Source organism: Alexandromys fortis, unplaced genomic scaffold (assembly GCF_014885135.2).
Source record: "Alexandromys fortis isolate MF-2015 unplaced genomic scaffold, M_Fortis_MF-2015_v1.1 scaffold_30, whole genome shotgun sequence".
In the NCBI taxonomy this organism is placed as follows: domain Eukaryota; kingdom Metazoa; phylum Chordata; class Mammalia; order Rodentia; family Cricetidae; genus Alexandromys; species Alexandromys fortis.
In genome coordinates, this window is record NW_026067922.1 from 7,405,139 (window position 1) to 7,423,663 (window position 18,525).

The 18,525-nt window shown below is 45.7% G+C and overlaps 1 long non-coding RNA gene across 3 annotated transcripts in view; it reads right to left on the bottom strand.

The window, feature by feature from the left end:
* The window catches only part of LOC126501249 (uncharacterized), a 35,225-nt gene that overhangs the window by 10,186 nt on the left and 6,514 nt on the right, over positions 1 to 18,525 (bottom strand). Inside the window, exons 1-2 of one of the 3 annotated variants that reach the window (XR_007591601.1) lie at positions 7,627 to 7,745; positions 7,303 to 7,447 (exon numbers count right to left, since the gene is read on the bottom strand). This is a non-coding gene — a long non-coding RNA (uncharacterized lncRNA). Of the gene's footprint in view, positions 1 to 7,302; positions 7,448 to 7,571; positions 7,746 to 18,525 lie in introns of those variants that run through there. The other 2 variants (XR_007591599.1, XR_007591600.1) reach the window with 2 other exon arrangements.

Below are 18,525 nucleotides of genomic sequence, written 5' to 3' on the forward strand. Positions count from 1 at the left end.
AAGGTGAGGGGAGAGGATGACAGGATAGTAGAGAAAAATATATAGCTCAATAAAATCAATTTGTTAAAATAAGACTGGAATGGCCTTTCTTCTCTATGTTTAGCTGCTATATCAATGAAGCCAGTGGTTTTCAACCTTCCTAATGCTGCCACCCTTTAATACAATTCCTCGTGTTGCGGTGACCCCCCATACACACACACCATAAACATTATTTTTGTTGCTACTTCATAACTGTAATTTTGCTATTGTTATGGATTATAATGTAAATATGTGATGTACAGATGATCTTAGGCCATCCCTATGGAAGGGTCATTTGACTGTCCCCAAAGGGTCACAACCCACAAATTGAGAACCACTGGAGTAAGCTCAATGGGTCTGGAATAAAACTTCCACTGATGGATGCTACCTGTCTCTGAGAGCTCCATGTTGGCTCTTCCTCACAACAAGCTGGCATGTGTGTTTTCCCAGGTGAAAGCATAGTTCAAAGAGAGTTAAATGGAAACACACAGGGCCTTTGAGATTTGGCTCAGAACTGGGGCAACTTTCCTTCTGCTAAACATTATTCTGTCCACCAAAGGAAGCCATAGGGGAACGTCAGATCTAAGCGGTGTGGAAGCAGGCCCCCATCCCGGAGTGAGAGGGACTGAGAAGCGACATCACATGAAATGAAGAAGGGAGATAATTTGGCTCAACTTTTGCCATGGAGGCTCCACTGTTTTTCAGTTCTGTATTGTGCCCCGTAATTGCTCTGCTCTGAATTGCAAGAGGCTAGCAGCCTGGAGACTCCACACAGCCCAGATTCCCTTGTCAGCTGGCGTTAGATTTTGAGGCATTGCCAGGTGATTGAAAGGCGGAGGGGGAGAGAACGCCGCTTGCTTTGCCTACATTGTCTCTCAGCAGCGGCAACAGAGTGGGAGACAGGTGTGGGCTCCTGGGATGCTACTCTGGCAGCACAAACCCAAGGGTGATGGACAAAGGACAGCAGTGCCAGAGGCACCCAAGGCTCTCGCTGGGAAGGTGCCTGGTGGTAGCGGGCAGCAGCTCTTGTGGGGCTGACTGGAACAGGGAAGAAGCAGCAAGTGTGGCCCGGCAGGACCTGAGGTGTTAACGGGAAAGGCTTGTAGCTTCCCAAAACAGCCTCCACTGCCACGGTTTGTGGTATCCATAGTCTAGGACTCTAAACAAGCTCACGGCTGTGAACCTGTGACTGATCATCCATACAGCAGGTAAACATGGCACATTGGTAGATAACAACCAGTGGCTTTTAAAGGTCAAGATAATGAAGCTGCAACAGGTGATTGTCCATGTCGGCGAACTTATTAAAGGCAATGTGCTGCGCTGGGTGGTGGTGGTGCACACGCCTTTAAGCCCAACACTTGGGAGGCAGAGGCAGGCAGATCTCTGTAAGTTCGAAGCCAATCTGGTCTATGAAGCGAGTTGCAGGACAGCCAGGGCTACACAGAGAAATCCTGTCTTAGGGAGAAAAAAAAAAAAAAGATCAAGCTGGTGGCTGACAACTATCATTCCAGCCACTCTAATGGATAGGGCTGCTTCCAGTTCTGCTTGCTGGTTACCTGAGAACAATGGCACATTCAGTTCTAAATACTTAGCTGAGGCCAGTCATGGTGGTACATGCCTGTAATCCCAGTACTTATAATGCAGAAGCAGGAGGACAGGGGCCAGCCTGAGCTACATAGTGAGTAAATACTTAGTGGAAAGGCTCGATCTGGAAATGAGAAAGTCCTAAAAAAAAATAGTTACACTCTCTTAGATCCTCAGAGTAGGTAAAATAATAATAATAATAATAAGTGGGAACACCATTCAGTCCTACAGAATTATAAATTGAATAGACAGCCTTGCTAGGTTTGGCTATGACCTTGACTACGGGAGAATAGAATTCTACAAACATTATGACATTGACTACGAGAGAGTAGAATTCTGCAAACATTAGAGAAACATGAGGATCTAGACTCTAGAAGCATCGGATATGCCCTAGTGTTCTTTTTGTTCTCCAGATGCACCCTCTTTTCCCATGGCTGAGAGAAACTGACACAAAATGACCATCTCACACAGCACATAAAATAATTACATACCAAGGCTGGGGATATAGCTCCATTGTCAGAAGGTTTCTCTGGCATGCATGAAGCCTTGGATTCAATATCTATTACCACATAAACTGAACATGGTAGCACACATGTGTAATCAGTCACAGCATAAGGGAGATGTGCTGGAATCTGAAAATGGTCCCTAAGATAGCATCTTGCTAGACGAACCCCTTGGGTTCGCTGACCTTCCAGCTTCAATGTGGACTGTCTCCAAATTGTTTTGCCATGAAAAATGTGCCAAAGTAGATCTTTTAAGAGTCTACTTTGTGTATATGTGTGACAGAAAGAGATACAGACAGACAGACAGACAGACAGACAGACAGACAGACACACAAGCACAGAGATCAGCTTGACCTGAACTTGCCCAAACTACCCCAGAACTCATGATCATCCTGCCTCCATTTCTGAGTACTGGGCATGTTCTATCCACACCTGACTGAGGATTCTACTTCTACATTCTTGAAAGTCAGTCACCATCTAAAAGTTCAGTGACTTTGCTGAATGCGTGCCATAATTAAGAGTAGGAGGGGAACAAGAGAGGGTAACGGAGTGACTCTGAGTGAAATTATGCACATGTATAAAAATGTCATAATGAAACCCATTATTGTGTATAATTAACATATGGTAATAAAAGCACGTTTAAAACAAAGAGAACAGTTAATAATAAAATAAAACCCTGAAAATGAAAGTCTGTCCCTATGGATGAGCCACCAAACCATGTAAGAGAAGATGAAGGTACACCCCTATAGATGAGCCACCAAACCATGTAAGAGAAGATGAAGGTTCACCCCTATAGATGAGCCACCAAACCATGTACGAGAAGATGAAGGTTCACCCCTATAGATGAGCCACCAAACCATGTAAGAGAAGATGAAGGTTCACCCCTGTGGCTAAACCACTGAACCATGTAAGAGAAGATGAAGGTCCACCCCATCCTACTCCTTTTTGATTCTAGAGCTGGGTCTGACCTAAATGCAACCCCATGAGAGATGTAAAATGGTCAACAAAAGAACCACTCACTGAACCCCAAAGTAACCCATGAGATCACAAGAAGCTACCTTATATTGTTGTAAGATACTCAACTTTATAGTGACTTCTCATTCACTACAAACAACTAAAAAAAAATTTAAAAAATGATTATTCCTTTCTTTGGGAATAGGGATTAAGTCTTTTTTTTTTTTAATCTCTAGATTTCAGCATGCCACATGGCAACTGATGATGTAAGTGTATGTTAGATACATGATTCACAGAATGAAATTAACTTCATTTACTCTTCTCTTTTAAAGAGCGTAGGACCATTGAAAAGGAAGGGAAGGTATCGCATTAGCAATGACAACTGAATGATGCCTGAGAAGCAATTTCCTCCTATTCCCAAAGTACAATAATCTGCTATGTCTGTTTGTCTGTCTCTGTGTCTTTCCCTCTCTCTGTCTCTGTGTATTTGTCTTCTCTGTCTGTGTGTGTGTCTGTATGTCTCTCTCTCTCTCTCTCTCTCTCTCTCTCTCTCTCTCTGGGTCTCTCTATGGTGTGGGAGGTCCTTCTGTCTATGTGCTGCTTTCATTGATTAATGAATAAAGAAACTGCCTTGGCTGTTGATAGGGCAGAGCTTAGGTAGACAGAGAAGACAGAACTGAATGCTGGGAGAAAGAAGGGCGGAGTCAGGAGACACCATGGATCTGCACCAGAATAAGACACGCTGATGAATCTTTGCCGGTAAACCACTGTCACGTGTGATACACAGATTACTAGAAACGGGTTAAACTGAGATGTAAGAGTTAGCCAATAAGAAGTTAGAGCTAATGGGCCAAACAGTGATTTAATGAATAGAGTTTCTGTGTGGTTATTTCGGGGCTAAGCTAGCCAGACTGCCGGGATGAACAAGCGGGCCCTCTTCCTACATCTCTATGTCTCTGTGTGTCTCTATTTCCCTCCTTCCCCTTTCCTCCCTCCTTCTTTCTCTCTCATTTCCTTCTTTTTCTCCCTCCCCCTTTTCCATTTTAGGTCTCAAATGCATCTCTTCTTTCACTGCTTTCTAGAAGCAGCTAAGCTACGTGGAGTGGGTAACTCTTTTCCTTTTGCTTGCATCAGCACAAGCATCTAAAGATCTTCAGGGCACTACCACCCCCTCTCCACCCTGACCCAGGCTGGGTTGGTGAAAATAACAATTGTCCATGTGCACTTCCTCATTGTCTTCTGAAGGAGGCATGGCCCTCATGATAAGACTGTCATCTCCTGTGCTCCCAGAATAAATCTGTCCTGGACTGGATCCAGGATTTCTGGGACATCCCAGGACAAGCCAGTAGCTGATGCTCTTAGAATCTGAGACGAGATGGTTTAGGTGTCATCAAACTATGCTAAAAGTATAAACTTGGACTTGCTGAGAATATCACAGGGATTGCCAATCCTGAGGGGGCTGTCCTTTGAGAAGATCTCTTCTAGAACTAAAATAGATCATCGACTAGAAACTTCTTCTTACCTTTTCCATAACTACTTATTCCTCTCATTCCCTATGCATTTTTATCAGATTAGAAGCAATGCCACATTTCTCTATCCAGCTCAAAAATTTGGGCTTTGTTTTTCAGGCTCCTCCATACACACACACACACACACACACACACACACACACACACACACACACACACATATATATATATATATATGTATATGTATATATATGTATATATGTATATATCCAGTAAGTACCTGTCCCCATCACTACCATCACCACATTCATGCTGTCAATTCCACCCCACCCCACCCCCACCAAGACACACAAGGTCTTCTGTGTCCCTGCTGGCCTCCAACTAAGTAGCCAAGAATGACCTTGAACTTCTAACTTGGAATTCTCCTATTTTATGAATACTGGTAATCAAGGCTTTCACCACTGTTGAAAGAGCGGCAGGGCTGCGTCCCCGGCACCCGGCCGCCCACATGGCTAGCTTATGCCCGAAATAATTACACGGAAACTGTATTCTTTAAAACACTGCCTGGCCCGTTATCTGTAGCCTCTTATTGGCTAGCTCTTACATATTAATCTAACCCATTTCTAATAATCTGTGTAGCCCAAGAGCTGGCTTACCAGGAAAGATCTTAACCTGCGTCTGTCTGGAGTGGGAGAATCATGGCGACTCCTTACTCAGCTTCTTTCTCCCAGCATCCTGTTCTGTTTTCTCCACCTACCTAAGGGTTGGCCTATCAAATGGGCCTAGGCAGTTTCTTTATTAGTAAGAAATCACTCCCACATCACACCACAACCACCCAGTTTTTATGCAGTGATCGGGATTGAACCCAGGACTTACTGTATTCTAGGCAAGCAGTCTGCCACCTGAGCTGCATCCCCAGCCTGTACTTACCACTTCTCAAGCATATACTGTAAGAACAGCACCCTTAGGAGATGGTAGCGATTTTATTAAGATGGACATTTTGTAGAGGGGCACACAAAAGATGCCTGACCTAGATCACAGTCAGACTCGAAAGACTATTCAAAGCCTGACCCCACATTGCTGCAATCTGAATGAAGTAGAGATGGATCTAACTGGTGTTATAAATAATTTTTTAAAAAATTAAAGATGTGCATAGAGAAAAGTTTAGATCAGATGGGCCCTGTGCTCTGATGGAGGAGATTTAACAGCTGCAGCTTTGAAGGGGTTTGTTACTTAGGGCATGAAGGAGGGAGGCAGGTTAGCCAATCCCAGCAGGAGGTCCCGATAGGGAAGCAGTCATCTGGAGGAGGAAGCTGCTGTTGATACACTAATGCACACACTGCTCTTATCTAAAGGCCAACCATTTCTCCATCATCCCTACTCCACCGGGCCAAGGCTTTGTCATTTCCACTGGTCTGAGGCACTGGGGTCTTACACATGGTGGCATTCGTCGCATTCATGTCAAAACATACGTTGCCTTAGGACTTCATCTCCTCACCACACCTTACTGTGTGTCAAATGTCAATATGGTTGAACTTTGGTTTGGTGTTGGTTTCAGGAAGCTGGTGTTTGGAGACAGGGCTTTGCTATGCGGCTCAGGCTGACTTGGAATTTATACTCTTTAGCCCACAAATTGCTGGCATTGCAGGCATTGTGCCAGCAGGCCTAGTTCCTAAAGTATTTCTTTGTGGCATCCGGTCCTCTCCACTTTCAGTGCTGGATTGTTCCAATAAATCTTTAGCTAGTCCTCTGAAGTCTCCTCCACAGCAACATTCTTCGTTCAGCTTCCAAAGTAGGCTTTCTAACACCCCAGTCCAACCAACTCCCCACAATGGTTTAACAGGCAGGCCTGCAGGCTGACCTACAAGCAGGACACAAATCCTTCCATGACCTTACCCCTGATCGCACACCTGCTAAGAGCTCTGACTTCCAGCAGTACAGAAAGACGTGTGTACCCCATATTAAAAGGGTCAAGGGTAGACGCCCAAGGAACCGCAGCACCTACAATCCTTACCTTTCCATCTTTTCAGAAAGCATCCTTCATGGGGTGCCCTTTGCCAGAGTGAAGCCTGGAGCTCATTGTACTCCACTGCCAGCATTACTCCCACCAGAACAGCCCACCTTTACCTATATTTCTCCACCATCCCCATCTAGATGACAATCGAGCATCCTCCCATCTTCCTACTTCACCACTGGGTGTAGGTCTAACCCAAAGCCCAACAGGACATCATAATCACCATACATTTCTTATTTACATGGTTTTCTCTTCCATTAAGTGTGTGAGCTCCCGGGTTCTCTCTCTGTCTCTGTCTCTCTGTCTCTCTGTCTCTCTGTCTCTCTGTCTCTCTGTCTCTCTGTCTCTCTCTCTCTCTCTCTCTCTCTCCCCTTCTACAAAGCAGGTGTTCAGTGCTATCTACCAGATGGATGGAAGAATGGAAGGATGAATGAGTGGACAGATAGACAGATGCCTAACACACTATTTTCTTCTGCTGAAAGAGAATTATCTCTTCCTCACCCAGATCTGATCCAACTAGAGCATCTCCCCCTCAGTTGTGCAAATGAGGGGATATTATTGCTATCAGTGATCATTTAGAACTGTAAAGACTAATAGTCACTTGGAGCAGCAAATGCTTCCTCCTTAAGGTACCAAGGGAAGAACATTTGCTAATTTGTATTTGCATTTGAAATTGAAACACAAATTGGCACAAGAACTATTACACATCCCGGCTAATTAATGTTCTAAAAATGAATTATGCAAATCAGCCTCAACAGACCTCAGCAAGCTCTTCCCGTGGATAATAAACGGCGTGGAACGTGAACCTTGTTGAAGAGTTGATTCTGACCGGGCTGTATAGTGAGGAGAGCAGTTCCCGAACGGCAGCTCTGTACTCTCTGGGCCTTGGTTCCTATACCTGTGAACTAGAATTGGAATTAGATTAGAGTCATTAAAGAATTAGCCTGATGGAAAGAAAAAAAAAACAAAACCTTGACATAAAGTCACTGTTTCTAAGCTGCATCCGTAGTGTTACCATTCTAGAATCACCTGAGTGCTTCTGGGTATCTTAGTGGTTTGTCTTCATGAAATGTTCCCTTCCTACCTTCTTTGCTCTCGTCTTGCCTCAGACATCCAATTAGACATTGTCTTCCCCAAAGCAGAGGCCTCAAAGCCATGTGTATTTTTGTTTCACGAACCAGGAACCCACAGAATGGTGTAAACATCTAACTTGGCCACAGACCATTCTGTGGGCCTTGAGAACAGAGCATCAGACCAGCTGGGAGGAGGTCACTGTGACTGACTGGGTAGCGGAGCAGACAGCAAGGGAGCTCCAGCCAGCTGTTTGTGTGGTCTGTGGTAAGGCTCTGATAACCTATCACTGTGACCGTGACCACTGGCTAGCTCCTGGCTCAGCTGGGAGACAGCCCAGCCTCACAACACCATCTGAACAGTGCAAAAGTGTGGGCTGGGGACACTGCTCCGAGAGGCTTTGGCACCAGAGCCCACAGCAGGCAAGCCTGATGATGACCCCGTCATAGCAACCATTGGTCTATGGACTTCAAAGAGCCTGAGAAGAGCAATGCTGAGTCTTGATTTATCCCTCTCTCTGGCTTCCAACATGTGGTCAGAAAACTCCATCCACTCTTCCACAATGACAGGAGGTAAATTTCATGAGTAGCTATTGCACAGTTGGAAACTAAGCTCGGCAGTGAGGGGGGTCTCGAGCCAGGGGCTGCTAAGGAGCAGAAGTTGAATTGGATCTCAAGTCCCCCGACTAATGCTGGTGTTGTTCCCCTGTGTACACAGGTCATGTGCTCCTGCAGTACAATGTTGGATCTGTTTATATCACCATCCTATAGGACCCAACCATGCCAAGCTCAGTAGAGGCCTGGTAAACTGAGACCAGGCAGGCACCACCCATGAACAGACATCCAAAGGAAATCCCTAACATTCCAACCATTGTAGATAGGATCACTTGCCAGCATACACCCATCCCTCTTCACCAGGACACCCCTAAACAATTGTCAGCCAATCAGGGCTAGAAATCCTGAACCCTGAACCTTAGAAATTCCTCACCCCAACCTCAGCTATTATTAAAAAAAAACACCCCAACTGAGTTGGGGGCTCTGTTTGCACCAATACATTGAACACATGGAGAGTCGAGTTCATGCTTGAATAAGAATAAAGACTCTTTGCTTTCACATACAGAACCCAGTCCCCTAGTTGATGCCCATGATCTGAGCATAACACATCCCTTTCACCTAGCATAATGACTGACCATGGTGGGTACTGATCAGAAAATAGAGTCCCCATCTGTACTCTACAGGGAGCCTACATTTCACTCACCAACATCCTTACACATCCGAAACATATGCAGAAAAACTTCATCCTGAGCCACTGAACCTGCCACCCTTCTCTGTTCCCATCCCTGGAGGCCAAAGGCCACCAGAGACAAAGTCACCACAACTAAGAAAACCATTGCATTATCAACACAGCCCTTGGTGGCCAACCTCTAACATTGCCCAAGAATCTCTCAGTCTATCTCTGGCAAGCTTCCTTGACTCTTCAAAGACTAGTCTAAGCCTCACTGGAAGCCCATAGTTCAAGGCCCCACCCTGTTCTACTACAGGTATCCATCCTGCTGATTAAATTAAGAAAATTGAAGCCATCAGGATAGACCGTCAATTTTTTTTTTTCATCTCCAAATACTGTTATGTCTTGTGCCTGGTTAATGCTTCCACACATGATTTTGTCTTTATCCTTTCCTGTCTCCTCTGAAATGTTGGCCTAGCATGCACTTGCAAACACACACGCATGCACACACACACACACACACACACACACACACACACACACACACAGAGCGACTGTAACTCCTTCCTCAGTTCTCTTTTTCTTTATCGCAGAGCGTATGTACACATCTCTCCAAATAGAACAGCCTCTAACTTCCTTTCTATGTGAGCCATTCTCTAGTCAGGCTGCTGGTTGTGCTCAGTCTCTAATGACAATCCATTCACCCAGGTCACCAGGCACTACTCATTTAGCAAACACAATAGTACACTTTCAGCTCTTATCTCACAGGACCCTCTAGAGTGATTGACTCTCGTCACTTGTCTTGCTGATATGACAAAACACTCTAACAAAAGCAGCCTAAGAAAGCCAGGGTTTATTTCGGCTCAAAGTTCTGGGTTAGGACTCATCATGATGTGATGGGGAAGGCATGGTGACAGGAGCTGAAGGCATCGCATTGTGTCCACAGTCAGGAAGCAAAGAGAGGTAAATGTTGATACTCTGCTAGCTTCCTCCTTTCCAGTCAGCCTGTGAGCCCATCCCATTTTCCGGATGGATCCTCCCATTTCAGCTAATCTAATCTAAAGAATCCCTCTCAGACATCTCTAGAAATTTGTTTCCATGGTAATTCCAAATCGCAGCAAGTGAAAACCCAAGATTATCCCTGTTGTCCTTGTAGGAGCCAGCCATAATAAGCTAAATATGAATAGATCACCCAAAGAAGATTCTTTACTTCCAACCAGTATCACCTGCCAGAGTAGGACTCAGCCATCAGTAAATTTAATGGAGGCCTGAGTCTCAGTAGTTTACCCTGAAGCAATACCTGGTTGCAAGAAGGACCACAAACTGAGATTACCCGACCACCACCCAAGAACAGACCATCCAAAGGAAATGCCTAATGTTCCAACTGCTGTAGATAAAAATACCTGCCACCACACCCTCACCAGGACACCCCTAGACAACTGTCAGCCAATCAGGGGTCCTGAACCTAAGAAACCCCTCACCCCCACCTTTACTACTATAAAAACCCAACTCTAACTGAGCTCAGGCTCTCCATTTATTCCTAAACATTGGACATGCGGAGAGACCAAGTTTGCAAACTTGTATAAAATAACGGCTTTTTGCTTACATATGGGACTCAGTCTCCTTGTTGGCTTTTGGGGGTCTTCATGGATTTGGGCATAACATATGGTGAACTCTATCCCTAGAGCTTTTTGAGGCCATACCCTCTCAGTCCTTCTGTTAGGATCCAGGCATTATGCTGGCCTGCCCTGTCATCTGGCAGGATGTACCCAGGCTGCACCCTGGGCAGCTCAGGGTCCTAGTCTGTACACGAGTGCAAAGTTCCCTTAAAAGACAAGCTCTGTCCACTCCCTTCTCTCTTCCTTTCTGCCATTCTCTCTGAGGAGATGGCTTTCTGTCTCCCTCTCTGTGTCTCTGTCTCTCTCTCTCTCATTCTTTCTTCCCTTCCTATTTCCTTTATCTCAGTAAACCCACATCCAAACTCTGCCTGAATGGTGTATTTGTCTGTCCCTCATCCACCGCAGACCAGCCACAAAAATCTTGCGTGCGCGGTCCTTACCCACCATGGCAGGGTTCCACTCACGCCATAGCAACACCTTCTATGTGCCCCTTCAGTAGCGATATCCCTCTCAGTCTTGTGTCTGAGCAGTGTCTGCTTACACCAAAAGCTTCCACCAGATTAACCTATCCACAGTCAGGATAGTTAAGCTCCTGGGAAGCGGACCCGTCCACTTGAGGCCACTGTTAACCTCCACATGTCCCAGGTTAAACTCATCCTGCTCTTGATAGGCTGTGTTTTCTGAGTGAACTGGAAATGCTACCAAAGGAAGGACTCTGAAAGCTGTCTTTGACTCTGTACTCGCTGCTCCTTATGTCTAAACTCAAACTGAACAGCACTACTTTTCTCCCTAAGTGTGTCTGTCTACAGGGCCTAGCCACTTCTCCCCTTCTTGCCTCACTGCCTTGACTCAAGCCCTGTCTCTTATTTAATGTCACTGCGACACTTCCCTGCTGGTCCCTGCTTCCAGTGTCTTTTGTTTTGTTCCCCTTCTACAACAGGCTGCCTCTCTCCCTGTTGAAAGCCTTTTGAAGATTCCACTTCAGCTTTGAGACAAACCCAACTTCTCAACCCTTGCACAGAAGCCTGTGACCTGGCCACACCGGATGCTGCAGCAGCTCCTCCTTCTGCCCTGATGCTTTTGCTCCTGAGCTGCTTCAGGACACACTGAAACCTGCCACTATCTCAGCAGAGAAAGTCTTCCTGTGATCTGACTCATCCTCCTGTCCCTCCCATTGCCGGGAAAAATTACTCCTCACACTAAAAACTAGTGCACGGTCACACACATATCATCGAGCTTGGGCATTGAGAAGCTGCTGTTTCCTTTCTGTTCAGTCACAACTCCGAGGCCAAAAAAAGCCGATTCAGGATCACCCCACTTACCACCATATTTTACCAATTTGGGAGTAAATAAACAAACATCACCACTTATGAGAGGCTGTCTCAGAAGTCACCTTGCTGGTGACAGAGTGAAATTAGAATCAGGGTCTCCAGGCTTCCAGTCCAGAGTGTTTTCATTACCTCCAATAGCCGATTTTCCAAAAGATCCTCAATTTAAATCAAAGCAAAATTAAAACAAAAGAAGCAACTGATCCATAAAAAAAAAGCTAAAAACAAATCAGTAAATAACCCCAAAGAAAAGTATAATAAGCAAAACAAAATAGAGAAACTCATAACCTTGGGGCTTCATTCCAAATTCCTATGAGCTACAAATGAAATGCCCTTAAATAAAGACCTATTTTCCACGGAATTGAGCTGTAAAATAAATGAAAATCTATCACTGTCTTCCTTTGTTTCCCATCCATCCATCCATCAATCCATCCATCCATTCATTCATTCACCGAGCATGCACTGTGCACACTTGCACTGAGCCAGATTTCAGCAGATGCTGAAGGACGCTGACACACATTCACTGCTTGGGGAAACTGATCTTGACCTCACCTACACAGCTGGGAGACAAGGCGGAACACATCCAACGCAGGAGGGTCTAAATATGTGCTCTGCAGACTGGGTGGGGTGGGGTGGGTTGCAGGAGAGTGACTGGGAGGGGACCCATTCATATACAGCTGCGCCCATTATCTGTCACCAGATGTGAGGAGAGGGGAGAGCATTTGCAGCACCTAGGCAAGCTGTGTTTTCTTCTTGCCCAGTTCTGTGATGAAGGAAATGGAATTCTGAAACAGGAGAGCCAGGGGCAGCTCCCCACAAAAGAGGGGGTCACAGCTACATTTCTGCAAAGTAAAGCCATCCACACTGGCGGGGCTGTGGAGCCGAAGAGATAGGGTAGCAGCGATGAAAAGATCAACTCTTCTGGTCACTCACCCACTTCTGGGCTAAAGGAGATTCCCAGGCTCCTGCTGAGGAAGCAAGGCTATTGAAATAAGCATCATCTATCCGGGATAACTGCCATTCATCAGCACTCAGGGGCATCGCCTAGCCAGACACGGTGACAGCACCCGGGAGGCAGCAGTCCCTGCCACAGCTCTGTCGCAAGTCAGGCCTAGGAAGAAAACTCAGGGATGCTGGGGAGGATCTGCACCATACAGGAGGAGCTGTGTATGGACTGAAACACTTCTAATGAGGATTAATCTATAATCTATAAAGTCAGTTCTTCGGAGTTTCATTTTTCTTTTTTGACAAGAATTTCGACTTCAGGGCCAGATACTCTGGTGCATTTTTGTAGATTTTGTTTTGTTATTTTAAATCTGTTCTATCATTTGTTGCCTATGTGACCTTGGTAGTGTCATGTGGTCACTAGATGCGGTGCTGCACACCTCTAATCCCTGAACTCAGGAGACTCAAGCAGTAAAATTCCAGGACTAGCCAGTATGAAATTTCTCAGAGATTTTATTAAACATTTTTAAATTAATTAATTTAACCCATTTAAGTATTTTGTCTACATGTATGTCCATGTCCTATGTGCATGCCGATTACCCTCAAAGGCCAGAAGAGGGCATCAGATCTCCTAGGATTGGAGTTAGAGATGGTTGTGAGCCAACATGTAGGGACTGGGAATTGAACCCTGGTTCTCTGGAACAGCAGCCCCTGTTCTTAAACACTGAGCCATCTTTCCAGTCCCTGAAACATGTTTTAATAGAGACTTTAAGCACAGGGGTTAGGAGGAAGAGAGGCACCCAGAAAGAATGTAAGGCATGCCCAAAGTGTGAACCTGGACCCGAGAGAGAACTGTCATTATCTTAGAATTAGCCTCGTACATTTTGGTGGCTCTAAAGTCACACCTCAAAAGAGCCGCTGAAAAGGTATTTCCCCCTTCCTCTCTCTTTTGATAGGAGAGATTATCCAGGGGTTCTGGGATGAGATAAAGTAAAACAGGTACCATTAGGTTGCACAAGGTTTCAAATACGTCCCTGTGTCTGGAGCTCTGGCGAAATTGCTAGGAAATTCCAGGTTTCACAGCTGGAAGAGGAGAACCTGAAGCTGTTGCTAATTGCTAATTGCAATTCTAGCTTCTCTGTGGCAAGAGGCTGCAACCAGATTCCAGTATGAAGGGTTCCTTTCCCTGCAAGTTTCTATCCTACCCCAGAGAGAGGCCCCCTCTCCCCAGAGTGGGGGTGTTGCTCCCTACTTTAGAGAAGATTTGAAACATTCTGCCTCGGAAAGTTGTCTTGGGTCTGCAGTTTCCACAGATGCCAAGGTGGCAAGCTTTGCAGCAGCACCCCAAACCCCACCACTGCTGTCTGAAAGGAGTCATTGGAAGGAAACTTCCAGAGCTTGTATCTGACTCCATTTCTTTCTTGTGACCTTTTTTTAAAACTGAGAACACTTTTATTTATTCATTTATTTTTATTTAATGAGCATTAGTGTTTTGCCTGCATATATGTCTGTGTGAGGGTGCTGGATCACCCTGGAACTGGAGTTACAGACAATTGTGAGCTACCATGTGAGTGCTGGGAATTGAAACCAGGTCTTCTGGAAGAGCAGCCAGTGCTCTTAACCTCTTTGCCATCTCTCCAGCCCCCACCCCCACCACCTTGTAACCTTTGCAGCTTTCTTTGTTGTCCCTGTTTACTCGGGAGCAAAATGAAGGTACTGCCCCCCCCCAAGAATTAATAGGAATGCTGCAGTAATGTGTCAGTCTGGGGCCTGGTGGACATTAGGCTTGTCTGTGTCAACTGCTGGCACTGCTGACTTTTCCTGCCAGCCTTTGCCTCCTCCAAGCCTGGTATTGCATTGCAAGCTGGAACACAGAAATGAACTCATGAGGACAGTTCAGGATTTTCTTGGTCTAGTAGACAAGATGGTGCAGATACAGATAACTGCATGCATTGACAGGCTCCCCCAGGGAAAGCTAGTCCCATCAACAAAAGACCTCAGAAAAAGTGATGTTGGAGTAAACTTTGAAAGTAAAAAAAAAAAAAAAGTCCAAGCAGGTACAAAGGTCAATGTGCATTCTCCCGGGAAAGAACCGTTTGTGGACAGTACGGAGAGGAGAAAATGAGGCAGGGAGAAGAACAGGGCACTTGGGAGCTGCAAGTGGCTTAAAGTCCACTAAGAGGGATGAGGCCTGAGCCCGATCCAGCTCAGGAGGACTTGAATTGGACTTTATCCCGAGTGAGTGTAAATAGACAGACTTTGATTCCAAACTCAATGCCGGATCTGAGAACGTGGATTAACTTCCCAATTGTAGAGGCTCTGAAAGGATCCTTGAGTCCCTCTGAAGCCATTTAACCCTCCCCAGATTGTAAGCTCCTGGGAGATATGTCACAACTCTGCAGTCATGGCTTCCCTGTGACGTGACAAAGAGGGGTAGCATGGCAGGGGAGTGAGGGTTGAAGGGGACATCAAGTTAAACGTGAGAGAAGCCAGTGGGTAGAAGACGGTAAACCTTTCCCCACTTGGGTGACGTGCAACAAGGAACGTTCAGAAAAAAAAAGCTTGCAAGAAACAAGCAATAAACAAATGCAGGAGAGGTGGGGGCTGTGCCAGTGACCCCTAAAGGGTCATGAGTCTCTTGGTCCAGCTTTTCCCTCCCTGACTAGCCTGCTCTCATTCTCGATCCTAATAAATTACGTCTGTTGGCGTCGCTGTGTGTCTCTGTGTAACTCCCCGTCCTGGGACACTGGAGTCTTCGCATTTCTAGACTCTGACCCACACCTAGAATGGCAGGACTTAATGCCTAAGACCAGCCTTCTCTTCTTTTCTCCATATCAAAGGCCTTGTTGCTTGGCAACCTCTCATCTCAGTGGCCCTCTCACAAACGGGTCCCAGAAAGCACTCATTGACAAAACATAGCGGCTTTGCATCTCTATTCTGTGTTTTCTCATGAAAACATTTTAAAGTGCAGGTGATGTCAAGGCTACACCTAATCAGTGGAAGGGCACCAAGTCTTCCCGATTCCAAGTCAACAGAGCTGTTGAATTATTGGGGATTGCTGAGACCTGGGTGGCTCTTTGGAAGAAGACACGCTGGGGTGCTACAAGGTAGAGAGCCCGAGAAACAAGCCAGAGATGATGCTTTCAGCGCTGGCTCCTGAGCCCGATAAAATTAACCAAAAGATGATCTCCATGGCAACAAGAAATTTGTTTCTTAAAGAAGGTTAGAAAGAATGCTTTGGGAAGAAACTCTATGACAGATAGAATATTCTCAGATTACACATAAATGCCATCTACGCCAATAAAATGAAGGACCAGGCGGCTCAATTATCTGGATAATTGAGGCCTGAACCAGTGATTTGTAAAGAGAATAGGAGGTTTTAATCCTGAAGAATGCGATGTGGCAGGTATGGGCCCCCGATTCAGGGGAAACCCCCGCCTGTCTCTGTCTCTTCCCTAGGCCCGGGCCCCTGGGGGACTGCTTAGGAGGATTACCTGGAAATCCTGGCAGTGGGGGAGTTGCTGGAGGAAGCTACCTCCTGGAGGCCTTGTGTCTTGAGTGTTGGGGGCAGGGGAGGTTACATCCCAAACAAGACTTCCCTCATCCCAAAGGAAAGGGCCTCCCCCTTTCTTCCAGCATTCCTTGGAAGCTTAAAGGTGCTTTGGCAAGCCGGAACTCATTTGAGAGGCAACACAGAGAGAGGACCTTGAAGGGACATAGAAATACACAAAATATTTATTCTAATACTCAAAGACTTTCTGATGTGTTTTGTTTGTTTTTTTTTTTTGAGACAGGGTTTTTCTGTGTAGCTCTTACTATCCTAGAACTCACTTTGTAAACCAAGCTGGCCTGCCTCCGCCTCCTAAGTGCTGGAATTAAAAGCTAATGGCGTACCCAGGAAAGTGCTCAATCTGCATGGACACCTTTATGTCAGAAGGGGGCATCCGATCCCACTACAGATGGTTGTGAGCCACCATGTGCGTGCTGGGAATTGAACTCAGGACCTCTGGGAGAAGAGCCAGTGCTCCTAACCACTGAGCCATCTCCCCAGCCCTCCCCTCAGGAACATTTTTTTTTAATTAATCCCAAATTTTCAAGTCAGACATCCTGATACATACCTATAATCTCAGCACTTGGGAGAGGGTGGCAGGAGGATTGCCATGAATTCAAGGCCAGCCTGGACTAAATAGTAAATACCAAGCCAGCCTACCCTACAGAGTGATGCCCTACCAAAGAAAAGAAAAAGGAAAGGGGGGCTGGGGAGGAAGTTATAAAATTAAAACCTCTAACTCCTATCAAAGCCAGACTGGCCTCACAGATGCAGGGGCACCATGGTGACCTAGGCTGCGATTTCTTTCACTGTAAGCCTCTAACAAATTCCAGATGATGGGAAGTGTCCCCTGTCTTTTGTCTTCTGTTACATGTTTTAAAAAAAAAAAAAAAAAAGACTGATGCCAGGAGCTGCAGAAATGGCTCAGTGGTTAAGAGACCCAGTTGCTCTTACAGAAAATCAGAATTTGTTCCCAGCACCTATATTAGGTAGCCTATGATCACGTCTAACTCCAGCTTCAGAGACTGTGTCTTCTGGCCCCATCAGGCACCTGACACACACACACACACACACACACACATGCACAATTAGACACACTTAAGTATTTTCAACATGTTCGTACACACATTCACTTGCACATACACTTAAATATTTTTAATCTTAAAAAAATGCTTTATTTTATGTGTACGGGTGTTTTATCTACATTTAAGTCATTTACACCACAGAGGCCAGAAGAGGGCACTGAGGCCCCTGAGACCAGAGTTAACTGTCATGCGGGTGCTTGGAATTGAACCTGGGCCCTCTGTAAGAGAAGCCAGCACAACTAACCACTGGGCCTTCTTTGCAGTCCCTAAAAAGTAAACCCTTTAAAAAAAAAAGTGGTGGGGTTGAGGGGTGGGACCTGGGATTGGTATATAAAATAAGAAAAGATGGTTTGTTTTCTTTTATTTTTAAAATAAAAGGAAGGAAGGAAGGAAGGAAGGAAGGAAGGAAGGAAGGAAGGAAGGAAGGAAGGAAGGAAGGAAGGAAGGAAGGAAAAATGATATCAGGCTGTGATTGTCGGGGATTTGCAAATGCTAAGTGCCCAGAGGAGCATCAGCAGGACCTGGGCTCACCCTGCAAACCTGCATAGCCTGCTTCCCACCTGCAGAGGCCTCCAGAGCAGAGCCTTCCTTTTGTTTGTTTATTTTCCTCTTTGCTTGTTATTTATGGAATGAAGGCATCTGTCAGCTAAAGACAAAGATCTCTGTGGCTCAATTAACCGTTTTCTATTGCCTCTCATTGTGGGACTGTATCTCTGCAGGTGTTTTGTTTTGTTTTGATGGCAGCATCTGGCCATAAAGCCTTAGCCCCTGTGGCCCTACGGATTCCCGAAAGCTGCCCTAGAGAGCCCTGGGCAGCTCTAGAACCCTGTGGCCCAGGCTCAACTTTGGAAGCAAACAGGGAACCCAGGCAATGCCACTTTTCAGCATTAGGGAAAACCTCTCACTTGCCTTCATCCTTAATTGTGGAACCACCCGCCGCATACTGAATGCTTAAAATTTGCCCATAACTGTTGGCTGCAGCTTTAGACATTCGTTCTTATCAGATTCTTACCATTTGTTTCTGGGAGAAAAGAGGGACACAAAAGATTTATCTTCTGCCCCCCCTCCGCCCCCAGAGCAAAGAACTCACCCAGAAGGAGAAATTTACTTATCGATTAAGGAATGGCTGCCACAGCCTGAGCTTCCCTCCCCTGAGTTCTC